This window comes from Micropterus salmoides, unplaced genomic scaffold (assembly GCF_014851395.1).
Source record: "Micropterus salmoides isolate LMB-PRFRI ecotype aquatic unplaced genomic scaffold, ASM1485139v1 Ms_hic_scaffold_11, whole genome shotgun sequence".
NCBI classification, from domain to species: Eukaryota; Metazoa; Chordata; class Actinopteri; order Centrarchiformes; family Centrarchidae; genus Micropterus; species Micropterus salmoides.
Genome location: NW_024040152.1, coordinates 3,638,570 through 3,654,128, shown reverse-complemented (window position 1 = coordinate 3,654,128; position 15,559 = coordinate 3,638,570). Strand labels below are relative to the sequence as shown.

General features: G+C 40.5%; 1 protein-coding gene and 1 long non-coding RNA gene across 7 annotated transcripts in view; both read right to left on the bottom strand.

Moving 5' to 3' along the window:
• Positions 1-15,559, bottom strand: part of LOC119896965 (C-type lectin domain family 4 member G-like) — a 317,840-nt gene that overhangs the window by 152,174 nt on the left and 150,107 nt on the right. The gene's annotated exons all lie outside the window — the stretch shown is intronic.
• LOC119896988 lies at positions 5,414-11,314 on the bottom strand. Its single transcript, XR_005443334.1, has 3 exons — positions 11,227-11,314; positions 7,110-7,619; positions 5,414-5,842 (listed from the first exon to the last, which is right to left on the bottom strand). It is a non-coding gene; the product is annotated as an uncharacterized LOC119896988 (long non-coding RNA).

Genomic DNA, 15,559 nt, shown 5'->3' with positions numbered 1-15,559 from the left:
TGCGAGTCACCTGCTGCCTCCGTGTTCCTGCTCGACACCGTCTGCTACAATTATTGTTACTAGTCCTATTGCTATTATTACTGTTATTATTATCATTAATATTACGATTATTATCATTAACACTACTATAAATATCTGTACCACTTTTCATTCAGTCTATAGCAACATCACCTTTACTGTCTGTACCTCTGTGTGTATATTGTTTAGGCTGCCTCCCTCCAGGCTCTCTCTCTTTCTCTCTGTTCCTCTCATGCCCTCTCTCTCTCTCTCCCTCAACCCCAACCAGTTGATGCAGATGGCCGCCCACCCTGAGCCATGGTTCTGCTCAAGGTTTCTCAAGTTTTTCCTTGCCTCTGTCGCTTAGTGCTGCTCTTGGTGGGAATTGTTGGGCTTCTGTAAATAACATCACAGAGTACAGTCGAGACCTGCTCTTTTATAAAAAGCGCTGTGAGATAACTGTTGTTGTGATTTGGCTATATAAATAAAATTGAATTGAATTGAATTGGTGATCCCCTGAGTTTTCACACGTAGTCAAAATTTCACTTTGTCCTATACTTAAAACCAAATCAAAACTAAAAACATTACCCTCAGGCTCTCCTGAGTGATTCATAAAGGCTCAATGTTGTTCACCCACCCTTAAAGTCCAAATTCAGTACAGCACGTTGTTCCAATTTGATATTGCATTATTGATAATTGGCAAATAAGGGCTATACTTAAGAACGAAAACCAGATTAAATTAGTACTATACCTTACATACTAAATATCTGTATGCCTCCATGTGTTTAATTAATTTGATCTGAGAGTTTACAATCCATCATTCCTGATGTGGTTGATCATGGTCGGTGTAGAATTCACCTGTTCCAGGTCATCATGTCTCAGCTGATAAAATCAGAGCAGTGATGTGCATATGATTCACTGATCACAACTACTTTATGAATCATCCTGAAGACCTAAGCGTGGCTTACTGCTCTTATCCGTGTGTTTGGTGAACACATACCCAAGACCTGATGATGGTGAGTGGGTGAGTCATCAATACATTATGCACGCATCAAATGGCTGACACAAAAGATGCTCAAATATGATCTTCTGCCTTTGTGTCCATCTGTCAGTTGAGAATTACCTAAGACCTTTTATTTACCATGGCAGAGAAGAGGGTTGGGCTGTGGGTTTAAATGAAAGCAAGCATGTGTTGCAACAAAAGACCTTGTAATCATGCAGGCCTTTGAAGAACATCTAGCCTCTAATGGTCCCCATTCAGGGAGGAGCAAACAATCCCCACTTCAGTCCACTTGTAGTCAAGAGTATGTGAGAGGGGTACATTTTGGGCAAGATGACTTTACCAGTCAAGTTGTCACTCTAAATGCAACCTAATGTGAGTAGCTGGACAGAGGCTGCAGCAGCCTTCTGTGTAACCACTATATCTATCTGCAATGAGCCCACCTGATGTGTCAGCTTGCCACAGCTAAGCAAAAAGAGAGAGGCTGTGGTAAGTCCACTTAAATTGACTGAGCACCCAACCTGATGTCAGCAGATGGCTGATCGGAGAAGAAACCTCCCATCTCAGCTCCCTGTCCATCAGCCAGCCTCAGTGCAACTGCTAATCCCCTCGGGACAAGTCTCCTCTTCCACCTCCCAGGCAGCTTTTCTGTCAGGTCCCTTCACCCAGCATCACAAGAGCCACTGCTATTTAAAGGCTGGTGCTAGTTTTATTATGATATATTACTTAGCAAAGACTAATATTAGGTTTTGGGGGTGAAAGACACAGGTACATGCTGTAATGCATCCATTATAAAAACGCCAAAAACATCCATTAATCTGCTTAGACACCATAGAAAAAGACGCTCCTTATAACTCCAGAACTTGCCAGTTTTTTTTAGTTTTTTAGGTTTTCTTCAGTATCAAAGTAATCCAGCAATAGTTGTACATCCAGGAGGGGCACAGCTGTCTCTGATTTGTCTGACTTTGAAAACACTGATTTAAAGAAATACAATACACCACTAAGGAGCCCCAGGAACTAAACTAAGGAACTAAAAATCCCTTTGCGAATTCCTTTTGCATAACCACCTCATTATATTATTGTATGAGACCATTTCTGAGAGCAAATCAGCAAATCCTGGAATCAGATAACTGAGAATTGTATACTTGATGGTAGGAGAAACTCTAACATGCATTTGTTTTGTGAAGAGTAAATTTACAAAATTACTACTCAGTTGAATAGTGAAAATAAAAATAAAAGAACATGACATTTAAGGCTTTAGAGACTACTCTCTCACAGCACACTGTGATGAATCGTTTAATCAGCCATCTGAAATATTGGACAAATAAACAAAAGGAAGGAACAGGAAGGAGCCTCCAGCACTGTTACAAACTAGATAAATATGGGATGTTGGACTTAGAAGATCCATTTGACCCTACACTCCCCCTAAATGTTTGAGTGATCGGATGACTAGAAAGGTGCTGTATTAGGTATAGTCCATTTATCATTTACCATGTGAGGTCCTGTTATGTTATCCTGCACCTAGAGTGCCAGTTTTGTACTACGAAACAGTCACACTCCTGACCAACCCACAACATGAGCACACACAGTCAGTCCCTTTCTGCTAGGTCCCGTGCATCCAGCCAGACCAGCTGACCAGACTCCCCTCTAACAATACTTTGTGTTTTTGTCTGTCTACCAAACGACCTGTCACTTTAATAGCTGGCTATAATGGCTAAAGCTATAAAATGTCTCACCTACCAGTTAGAACTTTTTAAAAGATAAGCTAATAATGCACATAAACCAGCCTCTGTGCTTAACTCAAACTGTTAACTCATAGTGCTCCAGAACTACCATTTCCCATTACTCAACACCAGACACCCACCAAACATCCTGTTAGGAAATATCATGCTAGCTAGCTGATTCTCATTTGTGGTCTGATAAACATGGCATTTATCAGGCTTTTGTCAGACAGAAGTAGGCGTGGTTCTATTGCAACCACCTAATAGTCGACTAATTGATGAGAAGAGTCTTAGTCGACCAACTTCTTATTGGTCAGTTAGTCCATTCCATTTGGGAGCTGCGCCTTGTCGTTAGGGTGATGACAGAGGTGTTTGTGAAGTGAAGTGACGTGATTGTTGCAACAATGTCGGCCCAACCGACAACCGGGGCCTGTACTATGAAGCAAGTTCAACATACCCAGGGTATGTTTTCGTTATCTGGCTTCACTAACTCTAACAATTGCGATCAGGCTACGCAGTCACACAACGCTGTTGATCAACTCAGAATGTGACGGTTTCCCAATTAAGCCAGGAGTGCGTTCACATAAAAGAGCTGGTCTTTTCAGCAGATGACCAAACGCAAACATGGTCTACTGGTGTATTTTACAAAACAAGAAAACTATAATCCACAACAAGTACAAGGCTTTAGTATAAAGTAATAAGTTTATAAAAGTAGCCTATAAATGAGTGGTTGTATAAGTGTGTGGTCTTCTGCGAATGGTGACGGCATTTTCCAAAAGAGCTGATAGGTCAGTAGGCGGTGTGTTTATAGAGTTGATCTCTTATCTGTTGTAGGACAACCATTGCAGGACTGAAAACCCAGGGTTAAACCTGAAGTTACCTCGTGAACATCAAATCCTGCTTCTCCAGGCCCCTGGAGAATGTCTGTTTACACTACTAGCACAGGAGCTTTGCTTCACAGCTTGGACCCATAATAATTAAGTTGTAAATGCTCCGTACTTGTATAGCGCCTTTCTAGTCTTTTCGACCACTCAAAGCGCTTTTACACTACATCTGCATTCACCAGTCACACACATTCAAGTGCTCAAACGGAAACTAACATTCACACTCACTCATACACTGGCGGAACAACCAGGGGCAAATCGGGGTTCAGTATCTTGCCCAAGGACACTTCGACACGCAACCAGGGAGAGCCAAGGATTGAACCGCCGACCTTCCGATTAACGGCTAACCTGCTCTACCTCCTGAGCCACAGCCGCCCCAAGTTAATATCCTAAACGTGCAACAGCCAGTCAATCAATGGCTTCTACAAATGACTACTCGTAGCCTAGCCTAGATGGGGGCAGCGCTGAGTTCACAGCGTGAGGTGCCTGCCTCCTCCACCTGCCTGGGGTCTGCAGCCCAGGCTTAGCATGGAGGCTTGGGAGTGTCCAGCATGTCAGCCTGAGGATTTGCACTTGGAAAGTTGTGTTTGTTGTCAGAATGTCACTTGAGCTCACAAGGAGACTGTAATGGTCATTCTACCTTACAATACAAACGTGTTAGGACAAACAACATACTTAATATTTTTTCTATTCTCAAAGTAGTGGTCCAAAAAAGTTAACTTTGTTCTGTTGGTGGCACATCAGGAAAGGCACTGGGATCAAGAAAATGAAGAAGGATTATCCCAAAGTAAGCATGAAAGATGATCAAATATATTGTTTTAAAATGTGATATTTTGTCCAGAGAGTCCTCTCTAGAGTATGAAAGTGTTCTGTAGATTTCATAAATTTAAAATTTTGTTATATACAATTGGAAATTTTGGCCTGATAGTTGGGTAAGAGGAAAGTTATGACCATGACCATGATTATCCAAAATAAATTTATGAACATACAGCCACCAATTTTCAAGAACACATTTTGTCTTATACCATATTTTGAATTGCTGTTAGAAAACAACAGTGTTTTAACGTGTTTACACACAAGAACCTGCTGCCAGATCGCCACAAGACAAGCACCCCTTAAATTACTGTAACTAAGTAACTTTTTCAGTATTTCGACAGTAGCCTTGGCGAGATATCGTGCTCAGGACCAAAATGTTGGCTAGACAGATGGACTGACAAACTGAACAAATGGCCATACTTGGCTCCACCACGGCAGGACTAACCTGAATTAACTCCAGGCCCCAGGACACAACCATGGTATTAAAAGAAATACGCAAGTCCCTTGTGAAGTAGCTCTGATAGGATGGGAAGGATGGAGATCAAGCCCAGCTGGCATTGGGCAAGAGGCGGAGTACGCCCCATCCAATCCAAATTTCTTTATAAAGCACATTTAAAAACGACAAAGCACGCTGAACATGGTGAAAATGGTAAACACTCCCTGCTTATCAGTACGTTTACATTGTCATTGTGAAGATGCTAGCACGGTGACATTAGCAGTAAGCAATACACTGCTTTCTAGAAATGAAAAACAATGAGTCTGCAGCATAAACAAAAAAGCAATGATGACCCTCTTTGCATTAGTAAACACTGTAAACATGTATGTTATTTAATTGGGATTTTAAGTTAATGAAACCCTTGAATGAAAGGGTCAAAGTTTAAATAAGTAAGTAAAATAAATAATCTATCGGCAGTACATTGGACAACACTATTTTTATGCGGCTGGTTTTAAAAACCTTTCATAGCAGGTCACTACCAACCAATCAATCAGCCCTTATTGACATGGCCGTTCTGTAAATTGGAGACAGTGGAGGTCATGTGCGGAGTCCTCACAGCCAGCAACAGCATCTGCTGCGCTGCTGTCAGACACTGCAGGCTCTGACTGAAGTGACAAATGACTATGCTGACAAGGTCCTGCTAGGGTCCTCGAGGATCAGCGGGGTTGAAAGCATCGTGTGCACGCGTGTGGGAGTGAGTATGGTAGAGGGAGACTAAGAGAGAAATACACGGGCAAATGCCATTTGCTGTTCATTTATCTTTGTTTAACGCTCTTTGTGTGCAGGTGGTAAAAAGATGAGCCATAAACGCATACCTTATTGAACTCTACTTTGTAACCAGCTGCTGCGTTTGCCTGGTGAAGGTCCAACTTTTATTTAGCTCCAGAAAGTCAACTGGGCAATTTCTGTGCTTCATTTCACAGTTACACTATGGAGGACAAAAAATTACTTAGTCATCAATAAATACAAAATATTAGCAAGCCCATTTATTGTCGATTAATGGATATCTTGATGTACATAATACATAATATATATATATATATATATATGTACACATGATCAAATATAAAGAAATATAGAATTAAATCCAAATCTGGAAATAAATAAATGAATGTTGTCGATTCATTTCTATATTTTTATACATTTATGTGCTTTTATTTATAGATTTATACTTTATATCTGTATTTCATTTCTCTGTTTCTGTATTTCTGTGTCAGTATGGTCATAGAAGTGTGATTGATTTGGCTCCATTACTTGTCCCTGGTTTGGCCAGCTGACCTATCCTGCTTTAGTGAGGCTGGGACCACCTGCTACCTACCTGTAATGATCTGTTGAAAATAAGGCATTTTTTGTCTTCCATAATTCTCACATGGGAGCTGCCGAGTACAGCTGGATATATGAGCTGCTGAGTGCCTTGCTCAAGGGCACATTGATGGTCGTTTATAAAACAGCAGAGCACATCACTCATTCACTTTCCCCTGCCGCATTTTCCCAGCCAGTTGAGCAGTCATTCACAAACAGAAGTACACAGCAATACAAAAACAGACAATATCACTTTTAATATTTTCTGCCAAGCAGCGCTTGCTGTGTGTGTAGTGTGTAAAGTGTGTAACAGGCTTTTTCCTGACAGCCACAGCTTTGTTCCCAGAGCTTGTCACTGAGCAGCCAGCCATACTGATGAAAGCCTAAAACAGATAACGCCACAAAGGGAGGCTTCAACTTCACAGCCTGCTTGGCCTTAACTTTCCCCGGGCTTGGATAAGGGAGAACCCTGTCATTTACAACAATGCTACAGTACAGCAGGCTCGCTTGTCGCCTGACTTGAATCTATGCAGATAAGGAACTCTGAAAGAAGAAGAAAGCCCCCTACAACCCACACAGCAAGAGGCACGAGCTGCAGGGGTCTGCGTTTAGGAGATTAGCTCGAGTTGTGCCGCAGTTTGAATCCACTTAGTTTCAAATTGGAGGGGGGCTGTGTTTTCTCTTTGACAGCTGAACCTGATCCTGTTGTTATCGCAAAGAAACTGCACTTGGTTTAGAAGTAACGACATCGCCTATGGCAATTGCTCCGGCTCTCAGTTCTATTTCATAGTGGAAACAACTACACTCCCAGGCCCTGTGCACAGAGCAAACACACATTCGCTTGGTAATAACACAAAACCATGTATCCCCCTGCCTGTTAGCTCCATACTCACTTGTTTTGTTGCACTTGACTTTGGAGAGAAGTTTGTGCGCCAGCAGAAGATCTCCACTCTTCACTGCAACCAGCAGATCCTGTTCTTTCCCCATGATTACAGACCTAACCACAGACACACAAACTGCTCGCAGTCTGCAGCCAAGGTTGCTTTTTTTTGTCTTTTCAATGCTCCTTTAGGCGGACGGTTTCAGCAAACATTTGTCAGCAAGTGATCAGGAAGCGCCGAATCCCAGCCATGAAATGACTTTGTGGATAGAAGGCTTAGCAGAATCTAGAGTGAAGGAGCCTCAGGTAAACCGGTCCAGGACTCTTTTTTCTCTTGTTGTTGAGGTTTGGGTCCATTATCACTGCTGGCTGCTCAGCTGTTTGACGGTGATCTTGGATCTGGAGTTACAGCAGGACTGGTAGAGGTTTAGTTGCCTGCAGGGCTGAGTGTATGTTCATAATCTGTCTCCGTCAGCCCGGAGGAAGCAGCAGCCCAACCTGCCATTACACTGCAACGGGAAAGCTAAAAAAGAAGAAACAGAGAGCAATCACTATGATGATTTAAAAATACATTCACTACCATAACTATGACTCTGCCATTTTTTCACCATAAGACTGTCGGGCTGCGTATCAAACCTCAGTACTTCTTTCTTACTGATAGAAATGTGCCTGTAGCACACAGCGTCAAAAACTGGCAGTGAACGCTTCTTTGCTTACTCACTGATCACATATGTTTACATTTTAATTTAATTTCAATTTTAAGAAGTTTAAATCCCAATTTTAATTTTTGTATTGCTGCTTGTGTTATTTTTTTTATTGCCGATCTAAACAAAAAAATATAAACTCTTTCACAGCAGACATTTTGACATGTCATAGTCATAGGTGTTACTAATATTAATGATCTGTTCTATTCAAGTGTCCCAGTAAGTCATGACAGTGTGACAGTGAGCCAGCATGCACAATACAAGGAGCGGGAAACTAAAGCAGCTAAATGAAATGATTTACATGTGAGCTTTTCCTCCTGTAACAGGTCAAAATACCCAATTTTAAAAAGTCCTATAGGGCCTGACCGATAAATTAGCCTCACCGATACATCGGCTGATACTAGCTTGATGCAGATATATCCAGGTTTGTCCTGCATACAGAATGACGAGGCGGCCGTGTCCGTCACATTTGGTCCCGCCTCCATCTCTTAACAAAACTCTGAGAGTGTCATCATGGTAGGGCTGGACAATAAAACAATAACAATAATTATCGCAATCTAATTTTTTCAATAACAATATAACAAATGTTTGATTTTATTTACTTGAATTATACATGAATTAGGACTTTTTTTAATTAAGATGTTTATTTTGTTGTGGAAAGAGGACTGAAAAAAGCTTTTACTTAATTTTACTTGTGCATATTTGTTTATCATTATTGTTTTGAATGTTCCACCTAAGATTTGTGAAGTGATCCACTGTTTGGCCTCAAGTGTTGCACGTAAAGAAAAGTTTAAACCAAAATTAACCATCAGGTTTCTTCAACTTTCACTCAGGAGCAAAATCTGACTTTAAACTCAAAAGAAATAATGATTTGATACTTATCGTGTTAATTATCGATATCAAAAGATATGAAACTTTTTGTCATGATAACATTTTTGGCCATATCGTCCAGCCCTACTTCATGGTAAACACTACTTACTAGCATGTGTTGCACTTTGTGGATTTCTGTCATTTATAACTGCACTTAAGTCATTACGCTAACGTGGTGACGCTGTATCATAATCAGCACAGTGCGCAGAGAAAGCCGTCTGATTGGCTGCACCTGCGGCAGTGCGGGTCATGTCTCTGCCACGCAGTAAAAATGTTTTTGAACATTTAACAGCAATTCACATCAACTTCCCCACACGAGGGCCCCGTGATCTATAAATGAAACAGTAGCTGTTATATTTGATTTGAAACAACTTGCTGTTTGTTAACTGTAAATGAACACAATCACTTTTGTTGTATTTCTTTTCATAGTGAACAGGGCACCTTTATATATTTTTAAATATGCATTGATTATTGTCATTTTCTTCCTTCATATGATTATTAGAACTCTTAAACTACGTTAAAAGTAAAAAGTGTTTGCTTTAGCCAGTTGACGGCGCTCATTTTGAGCCAGATAAAACCCTGTATATTGTATTGCATAAAGGACGACCGATAAATACAAGTAGCTGCACATGCATGTCATAGACATGTTGGATGTAGCCTATTAGAAGCAGTTTCTCTATAGAAGGTCAGTGGTTCGATCCCCGGCTCACCCAATCGTTCTGTTCATTTCTGTTTCAAATGAGCAGTTGGCCCTTTAGCCAAAACATCAGTGGGTGAATGTGATGTAGTGTAAAGCACTTTGAGTGGCTGGAAAGGCGCTGTAAAAGTACAGACTGTTTACCTTTATAATTCATCTCAATCTGTCGACTGTGTTTACTGATTAATCGATGAACCGTTTAGTGTATAAAATGTTAGGAATTTGTGAAAAGTGTCCATCACATTTACAATAGCCTCCATTGCTACATTCACATGTCTTGATTAGGCAAGTGACTTTAACTTGACCCAACTTTTGTTTGTTTTCTCAGATCCAGGAAGCCCCGGCCCCTCGGGAGCGTGCAGCTAATCTTCCCTTAGAAGAATTCAAGTTTTTTCTGTGTACAAAACAAAACCACAATTAGGACTAAGAGGCAATTTCGGAGGGGATGGTGCTCTCCTGGCACTATCTACCATGTCTCTTAGTGAGTAGTTAATTACTATGTAAGCAATGGAGAAATTAAGCAGCAGCCATATATATATGATTTGAGATTTTTGTAAAAGTTGGATGTATTTGTTTTAACAGACCTGAAGGCTTTTTTTTCTCCCTGACACCCCAACAGGATTTTGTCTTTGGTTGAGTTGGAATTCATAGTCTATGTTGTGCCCAGGACACACTTTGCAAGTCAAACACATGAGCAGGCTATCTCGTCTTGCAGCCTATTTAGGGCTGTTCGACAGATAGTTCAGTTATTCCTCCGGACTATTGTGTGATCATGGAGCAGTGTAAGCCAGCAGCAGATGCCAATGCATGTCTTTGCACTGACACCTAATCTAAAACTAGCCCGGCACTTCGCCAGGCAGTAAACAACTGCATAGCCCTTCACTGACAGGATCCAGAATGTAAACAAGGAGGCCAAAACTGTTGTTAGCCCAAATGTCAATGGATAAATCCTTCAGAGTCACGTTCTGTCTTATTAAAATATAATATATACAGTATATATACTGAAAATGATTTAATTGGGTAATCACATGAAAGCATCTGAATTTATTGTCATTGCTATTACTTCTTAATTCTAAAAAAAAATCATTGTACATTTCATATGTTCTGGAGTACACATTTCCTTGTAAGTTAACACTCCGTTCAATCTTATGCAGACACCATTCTCAACTCTGACATTTTCCCTGGCAGCAAAATTATATGTCAATTATAAAAGGAAGGACACAAGAAATCATTAGTATTGCCTGTCACTTCGGCATATATCAAATCCACCGATCTGTAGTAACATCTCAGTAACACCTCATGATTTCTAGCAGGTTCACCTGTGCATCCTCCGCATGAACACAGAGTGGTGGTCAAGAGATCGATGACAGAGTTTATAAAAGTTCAGATTTTATTAAAATGTGGTTCTGTGTGGTGGATTGTGTATATGCCGAATTAGCTATAAGGCACTAAAAGCGTGTTTAAAGTTATCATACATGTTCTACTGTTTGACTATAAGTAAACTAACAGGTATGTTAGGTTTTTGACAGCGCTGGGACAGTTTCCACTGTTATTGGAACACTAGCGAAATTCAGCCGGTATCTCCAATTGAAGAGAGACTTCTTTAAATACGGGCAGCCAGTCTGTCTTTTTGTTAACATTCATAAGGAGTGCCCGCTGCTACTCATTCTCCGTACATTTAGCCTCTCCTCATTTGTTAACTTGTCAGTCTCAACTGTCAAGGTGCTCGACTCCCCGGTCACGCAAAGTCCAAATACACACGTCTTTCCATGTATAACGCGGCATTATTTGTATAAGTTGAGGGTCGTTTTAGTTCGCTTTGTCAGAATAAATACGTTTAGAAAGAGCAGAGTTCTTACCTGTTGTAGATAGAGAACTGCAGGTGGAATCAGACAAATCCACTGTAGTTACGGCGGGGAGAGCGCTGGACAGCACGAGACGGAGGAGCCAGCGTCAAGTGAAAAGCATAAATGCATCCAACTTCCGATTGTAACTTTCAAAATAAAGCGTTTATTGATTAAACCGCCACAAACATTGAAACGTTGGCGGTCTAATCGTCTGTCTTTTTATTTGTTTGGAATATGCTTAGCAGGTTTTGTATATACTGGACATTTCGACGTCAATTTCTGAAATTACTGAGCAGTAACCTTTTCGTAGCTCGACCAGCCACGAAATTATGTTTTTATTTTGAAGGCAACATTATGTAACTTCTGTAATCAATTACCCTTCTTTATTCAGACCAACTTCACAAAGTGTTATAGATGCTAAATGTACCTGGATAAGCGGGACCCCACAGAGTGCAAGTTATTTCTAAATTCTAATTATATTATATATATATTATAAATCTTAATTCTAAACAAAAAAAGTCATTAGTTAATCATAACAAATACATTCAGTGTAAGATGCAGTGTAACTATATAATGTTTTTGTTGTTGAATTACCTGGGTGATTGCAGTGAGAATAAAACGTGCAATTGGCTCGTGCATTATTTCTAATTTAGACCACTGCGGCAAATTAAATTGTTGCTTATTTTCCTGCATGAGATATTTCAGAAGACTCCGGGCACAGTGTAGTATGTGATGGCGACATCTGCTGGTTAAAAACTTTCTAGTTGTGTGTTTTGTAATTTTATGCAGAAGTAAATGCTATATAAAAGTTTTTCAAAAATGTTTAATTTAGATCAAAATAATCTAGATTTTCTAATATTTAAAAAAAAATCCAACATTTTTTTTTTTTACTTGTCAGGATCATCATGACACTATAATATGTAGCGAGCACATTTGTAGTCTATGTCAACATATACTGTGTAAACAACATACATTATGCATCTAGGCGCAAAGGTTGAGGTTATTCCTGATTTATTTTGGGTATGTTATTTTAGGCATTTTTCCTGAAAATAGGTGTCTGTGTTTAATTAAATAATGCATCTGGTGCATAGTTTACTGGAAAAGATTGGCAATATCACACTTTGCAGCAAACAGGCCAGACCTCTATCAGTTCAGGTGTGGCCTGACAGGTTAAGTCCCGCATCTTAAGCAGAAAGGAGGGTTTTCAACACAGGTGTTGAACAAGTTAAGGTGAGCACAGAGAAACTCCCCTCCTTCAGCAGCTGAATGTACAACATTCACAGTCATATTATATTTAAAAGTTCTTGAATTGGCCAGCACACACAACCCCCCGACAGAGAGAAACCTCTCTATCATGGCTCCAGTGCGCTTATACATGTCGCAATTCATCACCATAGTTAGGTAAGAACAGACTTGGCTGTCAGTGACTCCACTTTCATCATTTTCCTCTTGTTGCTCTGTGCAAGAAGAAATGTAAGAGTACAATAAGGAAACTTTCATGCATGCGGCCCATTGTGTGCATCTTTGAGGTCTAACAAATGGGATAAATGCATTTCCTTCCTTGTCAAACATTTTCAAAGCAGATCTTTTGGAAAGTTTAAATCCTGCATTGTTTAGGTGCATATTTACTTGCTAGCAGTCTTCTTCTTCCCTGCCTTTTGTTGGTTTCGTTGCTGCATTTCAAGGCATGTTGCTGCCACATGTAGATTGGTGGAATAGTGTAAAAAAAAAAAAAAAACATTGGCAGAAATATGTATCACATCACCAGAGATAGCCGCTCATAAAGAAACTGCTCCATTGCTCTATTAGTGGTCAAAACACCACAAGGTACCTTTAAAGCTTTGATCCTGCTTCAGTACAAACACCAACACTACGGACAACCGCCTCAGTACATACTGCAGTGTCGGGTCTGCAGGCACAGACACGTTCCTCACTTGTGCATTACAAAACATTGCAAAACATGATGCAAGACAGAAAGAAGAGCAGCTACTATGTTTGTTTTTGTAAAAAAAAATAAATGAAAAGAAAATGGTGTGTTATTGTTGCACTGACAGAAAGAATATGAGTCAGAGGCAGTGACTGTCATGGCCGGTCACATTCACTGCTTTCATCCCAAGTAAACACAGGGACATTTTGGGGATCTTTTAGAGAATGTTCCTCAGAAAGAAAAATCTATTGCTATCTGTTCTGTGCAGTTTTAAATATGAATACAGCATCTCAAATACACTAGAGCATGATGACATCTTGAGTAATGAACATCCCGTGGTCACCATGTTTCCATAGTGGGTGATTTTATTTGTCATCGCAATGAGCCATACACTAACCATCTGAAGTTAAATACTACCTCATAATGAAATAATAATATATCCAAAAACAACCATGGTGGATATTTTCTATTGGCCATGTCTTTATTGGCCCATTAGAGTCCTTTTGAATTATTTCTATGACTTTGTTTGCACATTCAGCTGCTGAAGCAGGAGAGTTTCTCTGTGGTCACCTTTAACTTGTTTAACACCTGTGCTGAAAACCATCTTTTCTGCGTGTCTTAAGGAGCAGGACTCAACCTGTTAGGCCACACCTGAACTAATAGAGGCCAGGCCTGGCAGTGTATTGCCAATCTTTTCCAGTTAACTGTTCACCAGATGCCTTATTTAAGTCAGTTTAGGATATGGAGACAACATGTCAAGGAAATGCATTTATTCTATTTGTAGACCTCAAAGATGCACACAATGGGCCTTATGCGTGAATGTTTCCTCATAGCTCTCAACATTTTCCTTTCAACAAGAGGAAAATGATAAAGTCCTACGTTGGGGTCATGAACAGTGCACTGACAGCCAAGTCTGTTCTTACCTACCTGAGTATGAGGACTTGCGATCTTAAATTAGATGCACGTGCCATAACGACAGCACTTCAAACTGTCAAGAAGACAGACATGGATAAGCGCACTGGAGCCATGATGGAGAGGTTTCTCTCTGTCGGGGGGGTTGTGTGCTCCCCCCAGGCAGCGTGCCACCGCATTCAAGTTGTGTTTCTGTGCATTAGATATTATTTGGACATTGATTGAATGGAATTGTTTTCTATTGAGGAAGGGGAGCGGATTTGGAGATGGTGCCTCGATGCACACGCATGAATTCAGTGGATTGCTTATAGGCTAGTACAGCAATGGCATAAAAATCAGTTTTTATGCGAGTCTGTTGAGCAGTGGCATGTGGAACGGAATGTGCTGGGGTGTTAACTGGATGATACCCTGGAGAAGTCAGGAAACCGATAGCGCTGAGTATTTGCAGATGAGTGGAGTGGGAATAGATTGCACAATTAAAGTTCAAATCTGTGCATACGCACAATTCATGCACGAGGCCCAATGTTTTGGTGAGTAACAATGTAAACATAGCTTTTGTTTGTTTACAAGAAAACTCTACAGGGCACCTTTAATCCATTGTTTTTATAAACAAAACAAGATTAGTAAGACAGTTTAAGTGTCTTCAGCTGTTTGTGGCTTGCAGTAGAGGGTGTAAAGATGAGGGCCAGGTCACAACATAGACAGTATTCCAGACTGGTGAATAGGCAGGGTTCGCGGAGAAGAAGAGACCCGTGACAGTAAAGCAGAGGATCCTGACATCCTGTGAATTCAAACAATCATTCAAACAATGTATCAACCATTGTTCCACTGAAGACAAAGTGAGTGTTACTATTAAAATAATGATAACTGGTGTTTTTGTGTCCAGTACAGTTTGTGTCAAGTTAAAATAATCCATACATCTGCTCCACTGATATCAAATTTACACATAATCTGTGTTACAGCTTGGCCAGTTGATAGATGTACTGACTTTTGCAGACTGATCACACAGACATGAGTCCGACTGTCTAACTCTTGGCAAGACTAAGCTAAACTATTTCTTTAAAGAGGTCATATGCTCATTTTCAGGTTCATAATTTTATTTTGGAGTTGTACCAGAACAGGTTTACATGGTTTCATTTTCCAAAAAGACAGCACAGTGATCCAGTGGATAGCACTGCCTCACAGTAAGAAGGTCGTGGGTTCAAACCCCAGTTGCCCCGGCTTTTCTGTGTGGAGTTTGCATGTTCTCCCCATGTCTGCGTGGGTTCTCTTCAGGTGCTCTGACTTCCTCCCACCATCCAAAGACATGCGGACTAGGTTGATTGGTGGCCCTAAATTGCCCTTAGGTGTGAGTGGTTGTTTGTCTATGTGGTAACCTATGGACTTTTCATTTCCCCATCATTCCCAGGCAGAGGAAATTCCTACACTTCTCATTCAGGGGAATCCATGTGTAACACATTTTCCTGATGGCCTGTGCTCTACCAACTGTGCTAACCAGTCACAATA